Genomic DNA, 11251 nt, shown 5'->3' on the forward strand with positions numbered 1-11251 from the left:
CGCAGTTGTAAACAGGGGGTATTTCCGATACTTCGATCACTGTCAAATGTCATCCAACTGAGATCGCAATCATAATATTTAATTGTAAGTACAGTAATAAAATATGCATGTAACCACTTTCCTAGGATGATTTTGTCCAGTGGTGCATGGTGGGCAACAGCGCTGGCCTGTGGCAGTGGTGATTCAGATATCCGGCGAACGGCAGGCACTCTCTGAATGGAAAGGCCTGTTGGGGTACAGGAATGTACCTGACCTAACTCTGTCATCCTCTAGATGGCTGAATAGCAAACTAATAGTCAGTATGTGTTGGACAGTCTTTGTGATTGCGTGTGTTGCCCATGGAAATTTCAGAAGATTCAATATGGATGCGTGTTTGTGCTGAACCATTATTCCCTCCCATGTAAATTGTCCAGTTGGCTGCTTCTGCACGTTTCCTGTCTTTATTTGGTTGAGAGAACATCAATTGTGGTGTTTGTTGTGTAAATCTGGCAGGTGAAAGACGGGTGGAAGACATGCTTGCTGCTTCTCTAGACATGAGAAATGCCTTAGTTGACTTTGTAAATTATAAGGATGATTTCGAAACTGTTACATCATCGACATCAGTATTCATGAGTGGAAATATTGGCTTCTCTATTTTTTATAGAGTTTTCATGTAAAGATCTTCATGGATGGGATAAGTTTCTAATTACTCAGTGGTTTACAGCGCGCTGCACCTCACTAAAATTTCGGATTTCTAAAGAAATAATTTCCAGTCTATATTTTCAGAATTATATTGTGCAAGTGATTGATAACATACTGCTATGTGCTTGATATTGAGAAGTATCACAAAAATGGTATGATATTTTGGAAAACCATTTGAAAATACGTATGTTCTTGTAACCCAGAGTCTGAGGATGGGTGTAGAAAGTAAGCAAACAAGCAGGTAGGGACCAGAAACAGTAACAACTTTGTGTTGAGGGGAACCAACCTAGCCTTTGTACAACAGTTAAACAGTTCAAAGGGTGACCTCATTGACTGAGGTGGCTCTGGGCATGTCAAGCCAGTGTGCATGTGGTGGGAGGGGAGGGGGGGGGGGGGGGGGGCTGATGACTTGTGACTGTCAGATGCAGTGGATGACCTACCAAACTCATGGGAAATATCTAGTACTGCGAGGTCTATAAACGGTCCATGTGCTTATGCTCTCTGTCTTCTTAGTACGCGTACGGCTGTCTGCTGGTCCATAGCTATATGCAAGATGCAGAAGTGGCGATTTTATATGGTGCAGGATAAGAATTATGTGCTTACTACATCAAAATGGTATGTGGCGATATATAGCCCAGTTGAATATCAGTTTGACACTGAAATATTCAAGCTTCTGCCATCAGCGGGAGTATCTTTTCATATTTGAGGTCTGTAGACCACTTTTGCAAGGTTTGACTGTCAGTGGAATACGGCAATCTGTACAAAATAGTTTTACCGCTGACAGCCTCATCTGCAGAAAAAAAGGCAGATAGTGCTTCCCACACTGGCAGCATCAGTAATTTGGTGGGTAAATTCAGTAAGAGCCAAATCAGAATGCTCCATTCATTCACAAGACATCCTTTGTGCTGCGACATAGGAGCCTCTACACAGTGCTGAGAATGTTTACCATTTTGGAGGTGTTTGTTGAAAGGATGACATCCCGATTTCCAGGAAAGGTAACGTGATGGACGGTGTGCCTGGTTAGGACCCCAGGAAGAATACATTCAGTGTTAATCTAGGCAATTCTTGTGAACAGATCCTGTTAGGGCAAGAATTTCCATGCAGACAAGTTGAGACATCACGAAAGCTCCTAAAACAACAAAAGCGACCGTTAACTATTCCTGCAAGAATTTATGATATAGGAGAGGGAGACTTGGCTGTTATTTTCATAGACATGTGATGTCAGTATAACACTGACAACATTTTAGCTGCAGTTGCAATGGTGAGTAATTAAGCAAACATCTCTTGCTCAGCAACTAGGTCTTTCCTGGACCACAGGTACAAAGCCTAAGCATCATTGCACCAACAAGACACGTCTCGCATATGGGACCTGTGTGAGCACACCCCACCAGCGTGCATGCCTTGGGACCTCTGTAGGGCACATATTGCTGATATGTTGCAATCGAATTTCTAAGTGGTGTTTTTAGATGCAATGACTGTTTGGGCCCTGCATTATTTTTGGCTTTTTAAGCATTGTGAGAGTCTTTACATAGTGTTACACATGATTTTTTTTTTTGACAATTTCACGAGTAGTGAACATGTCTGTTGCATTATTTTGTAGACAGGTCTGTAGGCTGTGCAATGCATTATTTCGATTGTTTATAATTAGTGACCATGTTTGTAGATCATTTTACAGGCATTATTTTGACAATTTACAAGTTGTTTGCATATATGTACATCAGTGTACTGCATTATTTTGTAAACAGGTCTGTGTGCTGTGCAACGCATTATTTCGGCAGTTTACAATTAATGAGTGCGTTTCCACAGTGTTATACATGTATTATTTGGAAAATTTACGAGTTGTTTTTGTGTCTGTACATCAGTGTACTGCATTATTTCATTGATTTATGAGTAGTTTGCAGTCCTGTAGGCTGTGCAATGCATTATTTCGACTGTTTACAATTAGTTAGTCTGATAGCAAAGCATAATACATGCATTATTTTGAATATTTACGAGTTATCTACGTGTCTGTACATCAGTGTACTGCATTATTTCGGTCATTTATGAGTAGTTTGCATGTCTGTAAGCTATTTACCGTGACCCCAAGTACACCAGGTAGAGTATTTTGTATTCATGTAACAAATGAACTACATGAAATCCATCCCTAATTAAATTATTCCGACTTCCCACTGAAAGTAAATAAAAGTACACTCCTTCCTCTCTCCAGCAAGCTGACACAGAGTGAGTCCTTTTCCCACCATTTCCAAGGAAGAGGTAGTGGTCAATGACATAGGTTAGTGGTGCTTGAATAATTAAAGAAAATTAATTGGAAAGAATAACTGAAAGAAATTGGAGGGTACTCATATCCTGGGTGAACTTTAACTGGTACTAATATCAACAGGCCTTCAATATCAATACTTTTAAGATCAATATTCACCACTTAAATTTACATACTTCTTCACATTAATACCATTGTGCATAGTGCTGCTTATGACAATGCTGATATATGATTACCCCTCCCCTCCGCTGCTCATCCAAATTCCTCCTCCGAAATTAATCAACTGAATTTTTTTTTTTTATTTTTTTTTATTTTTTATTTATTTTTTTTTTTTTTTTTTTTTTTTGTATCACGTGATCTTTCACAGAAGCTCAAAATTTAGAGTGGACATTTTACTGGCCTCCTTTGTTACCCACATTTGGATGACTATTAATTGTAATAAATGTTCATGGAGTAAAAGGTATTGGTTGGGTCTAGTGGTAGTTTTAAAGAAAAAATACTTCTCTTGTTTTTTCAGGATCTCCTTCAATCCATTGTTTGAATTTCTTCTGCCTGGAAACCTAATAGGTTGATGCGTTTCTTTTATAACATAGATAACAAAAGACTAAAACTAGCACTCAACAATCACTAAATTTTAACTTGGTTGCAGAAAATAATAAGATAAATGATTTGTTCTCTCATACACCTGACTTCCTAAAGTTACTCAATTTTTGAAAAGTTAATACTATTCTGAAAACAGTCTTTTCTGCTACTTTCATTGTAACTGTAAAATATGGTACCACTTGCTATATTGTAGATTATGATACCAATTTCACTACCAAAAAATGTGATACCACATTTCAGAAGCAAGTCCTCTGTGCCTTTTTGGCACTACCATGTCTTGCAATACCATTGTACAGTGTCAATAGTTTATGAAATACTGTGTGCAGCATAGACATGACTAAAATGTCAAAGCATTTGATAAAGTTCTGTGTGCTACATAAGCACTACTTAGTTCCAGGATACTAGATTATGTGTATAGTAGTTCAAATATAAGTCCGGAGTGCTAACATGGCACAACTTCAATTGAGGATACCATACAGTAAAATCTATCACATAACTAAAAGTTCTTTATGACAATTTAAGTTCATGTCCAGTTGAGGATACCAAGTAGTATGTTTAGTATGTTTAAACACACAGCTAAGTTCACTATCAATTTGCTTCAACTCATGGTTGAGGATACTATGCAACATCACTGAAATAACTTATATTTATAAGCACTATGGTGGATGTCCATAGAACCATGTGATGTAACTAACACTTAACGCACAAAAATGAAAATGTCCTCCGCAAACCGTGAGTTGCCTGAAATTTACATACTATTTCCAGTTGAAAATTCACTTAAATCTCGATGGAATTGGAAAATGTCCACTTAGGTAATACACAAAATTATATGCTGTACATAGATGATACATTTCAAATTTTGGGAAAGAAGTGCCCACAGATTTCAATACCTTTCCTGATATCTTTTACACACTTCAGTGAAGATAGGATTTGTTTGTTCTGTGTCACAGGCATCTACATAAAATTGCAAGGTGCATTCTGCACTGTTTACAAGTAGTTCAAAGACAAAGAATTTTTGTTGTTGTTGTCTTCAGTTATGAGACTGGTTTGATGCAGCTCTCCACGCTACTCTACCCTGTGCAAGCTTCTTCATCTCCCAGTACCTACTGCAACCTACATCCTTCTGATCTGTTTAGTGTATTCATCTCTTGGTCTCCCTCTACGATTTTTACCCTCAACACTGCCCTCCAATACTAAATTGGTGATCCCTTGATGCCTCAGAACATGTCCTACCAACCAATCCCTTCTTCTAGTCAAGTTGTGCCACAAACTTCTCTTCTCCCCAATCCTATTCAATACCTCCTCATTAGTTATATGATCTACCCATCTAATCTTCAGCATTCTTCTGCAGCACCACATTTTGAAAGCTTCTATTCTCTTCTTGTCCAAACTAGTTATCATCCATGTTTCACTTCCATACATGGCTACGCTCCATACAAATACTTTCAGAAACGACTTCCTGACTCTTAAATCTATACTCTATGTTAACAAATTTTCTTCAGAAACACTTTCCTTGTCATTGCCAGTCTACATTTGATATCCTCCCTACTTCGACAATCATCAGTTATTTTGCTCCCCAAATAGCAAAACTCCTTTACTACTTTAAGTGTCTCATTTCCTAATCTAATTCCCTCATCATCACCCGGCTTAATTCGACTACATTCCATTATCCTCATTTTGTTTTTGTTGATGTTCAAAAAGTTTTGGAAGTATTAAGACGGGAACCACCGCCCAACTACTAACGCAATACTGGCAGTAACGCTACTCATTATGCTAAATCAACATTACATAGTATACATATAATAGAGGGAAACATTCCACGTGGGAAAAATATATCTAAAAAGAAAGATGATGAAACTTACCAAACAAAAGCGCTGGCAGGTCGATAGACACACAAACAAACACAAATATACACACAAAATTCTAGCTTTCGCAACCAATGGTTGCCTCGTCAGGAAAGAGGGAAGGAGAAGGAAAGACAAACCCTCTCCCTTAAAACCCATATCCTTTTGTCTTTCCTTCTCCTTCCCTCTTTCCTGACGAGGCAACCATTGGTTGCGAAAGCTAGAATTTTGTGTGTATGTTTGTGTTTGCTTGTGTGTCTATCGACCTGCCAGCGCTTTTGTTTGGTAAGTTTCATCATCTTACATAGTATACATATATATTACTAGTTATCAGACAGAATCATAAAGGTATTTACAAAAATTATAAAATTTTATGTAGTGTTTATAGGGTGTGGGTATAGTATTCAATGGCAAAGAAGTCTTTGTACCTGTTAGTATCTTTCAAGAATCCCCCATACTTATAGTTGGTTACATAAATAAAAAAACATCAAAGAAAATATGTAAGAGCACTAGGATATTTACAAGTCATTGTGTGGGATATTATTCTGTCGAAACACTTAAAAACTAGAATTTATGTACAGATAAATGTTGATCATTACGTGTTTCAATAAGTTACTGTATGGTTGAAACACTTGGAGCACATCAAGCACAAGACAAATCCAATACAAAGTGCCCCATCTGGGGTAAAATGTTTCAAAAACGTAGTATATACATCATCATGTTTTCATAAAAGTAACAAAATAACTCCCACCTCTCATCAGATTTTCAGAAAGAGTAATGAGATAATCATATGTTCAAGTGTAGAGTCTGATACAATAAGTAGTTCAATTTATATAGCCTTTTGAGTACTGAATACATCAACCATCAAGTGTTCAGATATGTCGTCCTGACTTACCTTATATGGTTCATTGTAAGTACAAAAAATTTTGTAAGTTCAGAAATAAACGGTTTTAACTTCTCATTACCTTTCAACAGTGTACAAATATGTAGTGGTTATAGGTATAGTTGTTAATTCACTAAAAACATTCTCCAGTTTACTTCCTATTTTCAAAAGTCATGTTCTTCACATTAATTACCAGCAAGATACTTAATCACTTTTCAGTGTACAGATTACTGACATGTTGTCTAATTACAAAAGTTGTTGCACTTCACATAGAATCAACGTTTCTGCATAAATACAAGTGAGTATTTACTTGTATCTGTTACTTCAAATCAGAAACAGCATGCATTACGAATGTTGGTGACTATATGTGTCTTTCATAAACTTTATATATAGTAATGAAAGACAGGTTCCCTAACCAGTCCTTACCTAACATGATTCTCTTCATTACTTCAGCAATACACCAATACTTCATTAAATACATAAAATATCTTCTCATTGCATCAACATAATAACTTCACCTCATATCCTCATAATAGCACCTCATTACTCCACTAAATACTCCATAATAATAATCACCTAAGAAAAATCACCTGCTTCATGTTATACAATAGATCAACTTCACAAAATAACACCATATAGCAGCAGACCTCACAACTGGTATAGCTTCTTCTCTAACAATAGAAACAGATATTACACTATTTACATGTTTTATTACTTTACTGTATGTAATCACTGCACTGCTTGCACAAATCATTACTGTGTACAATCATATTACTTCAACTTAAGAGTCATAAAGGTAACACTCCCTGCAATCACTTCATTACTTTCAAATACACTTCACTAGGCAACTGTACTTTCACCTGTTACATTATACAAACACTTTGGAAACTAGAGCGTGACACTAAACAGCTCTAGTGTACTCCTCTGCTAATAGCTATATATACCATATACTTCCTCAATATTTACCAAAAATTGTGTACTAATCTCATTACTCCTGCAATTACAATATACGTATACAAACTTTTACACTTTCATGTTTACTTGTTCAACAAAATTTGATATACTTGTACATTTTGTAAAATTCCCTTACGTTAACTTTTTGGTATAATCAAAAAACTTTTTTTCACTACAAACAGAAAAACATCCTCCTGCATTACTTTTGTACTCAGAAAATAATGAAATAGGAGTTAACTTTCAGAATTTTACATAATATATAGGTTTTATTGTTTCTGTTTACTGTCAAAAATGACTGTTTCCCTATGTTTCTACACAAAATATACGTGTCACTCTCTCAAAATATTAACCATACATTACCCAAAAGCTAAGAAAGTTGAAGATACTACCTAACTTCTTACAAACTAATGACAGGATAGAAATAAAGACAAGTGACATCGCCACTGAAGTGTCCCAGACATATCTTGAGATCTCCTACTTGTATTCTGCAAATTTTGAAAACTATGTTTTTTGGATGTAAGATTTCAAGGCAGTAATATTTCTCAAACCTAGGAGTTTTCTGGACTTAGGGTATACCAGTCTGTATGCATTGGGGCGAAGGATTTCAACTACTTCAAAAGGGTCCAATGTAAATACGGAAGAAGTTCAGAAGTGAGTAATCTTGATCAGTCATGAGTCTTAACAACGACCAAGTCACCAAGATTTATCTGAGTGGATTTTACTTTGTTCTCACATCACTTTTTCCTAGCATCACCTTGTTTTTTCTTTATGTTTCTAACAATTTCTTCTCTTTTCTGGGCCAAAATGGGTGTACAAGTTGGGAAATCTATGGATTCATTTATGAAATTTGGTGGCTTCCTAGTAAACATAACTTCAGATGGGGAAAAACCTGTAGTTGAGTGTTGTAAAATATTTATAACATCCTCAAAATCTGCAATGTGTTCAATCCAGGATGTATGTTTATGACTACAGTATGTTCTACACGATCTCTCAATCTCTTGAGTGCTTCTCTCTGCTGGGTTACTGGACAGATATTAAAATGTGTTTAATTTTTGTTCTTTGAATCATATACCTCCAGTTATTTGCAATGAATTGTGATCCATTATCTGATAACATAGCTTCAGATTTACCTACTGTAGGGATATACTTATTTTCAACTATTAATGCAATTGCATGGCTAGTGGCATTCCTAATAGGGTAGAGTTTAAGAAATTTTGAGAAAATGTCTACCATCACCATAATGTAACTGTATCCTCCTTTTTATGTGGGAAGGGGTCCATAAAGATTGACAACCATGAGACTTAATGGTTTTTTACATAAAACATTCTGCATCAAACCTTGACTAGTTTGGTTACTCACCTTTACTCTTTGGCATTTGTCACAACTAGCAATAATTTTCTTCACATGTTTCGACATATTATAAAAATAAATGTTTTCTTGTAATTTTTGTAAATGTTTTTGTGCACAAAAATGTCCATAGCTTTCAAGAGTATAACTAACTAATTTTCAATAAAGTGTTCTGGACAGCATAATTTCCAAACATCTGAGTCTTCCTGTGTTCTACAAAACAGTATATTTGTGTATTTTGCAGAATTTTGCATCTGGTATCCTTCTCTTAAGTGCATCTTGAGTTAATTCATCAGAAGGTTTGTCTAAGTGTGCAAGTTTTATGACCGGGTCTTCGCAAAGCTCTGCTCCCTGTACATTGGCCCATTTGAAACCTCACTCCTTATCCTTGCCTGATCAGTATCAGACAAAAACTTTTTTTAGAAACACTTTTCAAACTCATCTATGGATAAATTGCTGCAGACAAGTTGGTTGGCCCATGAAAAGGCTTCCCCCTTCTAATGATCTATAAATAAACTTACTGTCCTACACTCATACTCATATCACTTTGCCACGAAGAAAAATGATCCTAATCTTACTCCTAATGATCCAACTCCCCAAGACACTATCCAAATTGAACCCTGCCTGGAACAGTTCCGTCCTCCGTCACAGTGGGACCCACCTCCTCTTCCTCAAAATCACCCTCTCCAAACCTTCCAGGAATTTCTAACTTCCAGCCTTGCCTCTCAATCCTTCTTAAAAAACCTTAATCCTATTCCCAACATCACCACTGCTGAAGCCCAAGCTATCTGAAGGCTGACCGTTCCATCGTCATTCTTCCGGTGGACAAGGGTTCCACGACCGTGGTACTTGATCGTCGGGAGTATGTGACTGAGGGACTGCGTCAGCTTTCAGACAACACCACATACAAAGTTTGCCAAGGTAATCCCATTCCTGATGTCCAGGCGGAGCTTCAAGGAATCCTCAGAACCTTAGGCCCCCTACAAAACCTTTCACCTGACTCCATCAACCTCCTGACCCCACCGACACCCCGCACCCCTACCTTCTACCTTCTTCCTAAAATTCACAAACCCAATCATCCCAACCGTCCCATTGTAGCTGGTTACCAAACCCCCACAGAACGTATCTCTGCCTATGTAGATCAACACCTTCAACCCATTACATTCATCAAAGACACCAACCACTTTCTCGAACGCCTGGAATCCTTACCCAGTCTGTTACCCCCGGAAACCATCCTTGTAACCATTGATGCCACTTCCTTATACACAAATATTCCGCGTATCCAGGGCCTCGCTGCAATGGAGCACTTCCTTTCACGCCGATCACCTGCCACCCTACCTAAAACCTCTTTCCTCATTACCTTAGCCAGCTTCATCCTGACCCACAACTTCTTCACTTTTGAAGGCAAGACATACCAACAATTAAAGGGAACAGCCCTGGGTACCAGGATGGCCTCCTCGTACGCCAACCTATTCATGGGTCGTTTAGAGGAAGCCTTATTGGTTACCCTGGCCTGCCAACCCAAAGTTTGGTACAGATTTATTGATGACATCTTCATGATATGGACTCACAGTGAAGAACAACTCCAGAATTTCCTCTCCAACCTCAACTCCTTTGGTTCCATCAGATTCACCTGGTCCTACTCCAAATCCCATGCCACTTTGATTGACGTTGACCTACATCTGTCCAATGGCCAGCTTAACATGTCTGTCCACATCAAACCCACCAACAAGCAACAGTACCTCCATTATGACAGCTGCCACCCATTCCACATCAAACGGTCCCTTCCCTACAGCCTAGGTCTTTGTGGCAAACGAATCTGCTCCAGTCCGGAATCCCTGAACCATTACACCAACAACCTGAAAACAGCTTTTGCATCCCACAACTACCTTCCTGACCTGGTACAGAAGCAAATAACCAGAGCCACTTCCTCATCCCCTCAAACCCAGAACCTCCCACAAAAGAACCACAAAAGTGCCCCACTTGTGACAGGATACTTTCTGGGACTGTATCAGACTCTGAATGTGGCTCTCCAGCAGGGATACGACTTCCTCAAATCCTGCCCTGAAATGAGATCCATCCTTCATGAAATCCTCCCCACTCCACCAAGAGTGTCTTTCCACCATCCACCTAACCTTCGTAACCTCTTAGTTCATCCCTATGAAATCCCCAAACCACCTTCCCTACCCTCTGGCTCCTACCCTTGTAACCGTCCCCGGTGTAAAACCTGTCCCAAGCACCCTCCCACCACCACCTACTCCAGCCCTGTAACCCGGAAGGTGTACACGATCAAAGGCAGTGCCACGTGTGAAAGCACCCACGTGATTTACCAACTGACCTGCCTACACTGTGAAGCTTTCTATGTGGGAATGACCAGCAACAAACTGCCCATTCACATGAATGGACACAGGCAGACAGTGTTTGTTGGTAATGAGGATCACCCTGTGGCTAAACATGCCTTGGTGCACGGCCAGCACATCTTGGCACAGTGTTACACTGTCCGGGTTATCTGGATACTTCCCACTAACACCAACCTGTCAGAACTCCGGAGATGGGAACTTGCCCTTCAGTATATCCTCTCTTCTCGTTATCCACCAGGCCTCAACCTCAGCTAATTTCAAGTTGCCGCCGCTCATACCTCACCTGTCTTTCAACAACATCTTTGCCTCTTTACTTCCGCCT

Source organism: Schistocerca piceifrons, chromosome 1 (assembly GCF_021461385.2).
Source record: "Schistocerca piceifrons isolate TAMUIC-IGC-003096 chromosome 1, iqSchPice1.1, whole genome shotgun sequence".
NCBI lineage: Eukaryota > Metazoa > Arthropoda > Insecta > Orthoptera > Acrididae > Schistocerca > Schistocerca piceifrons.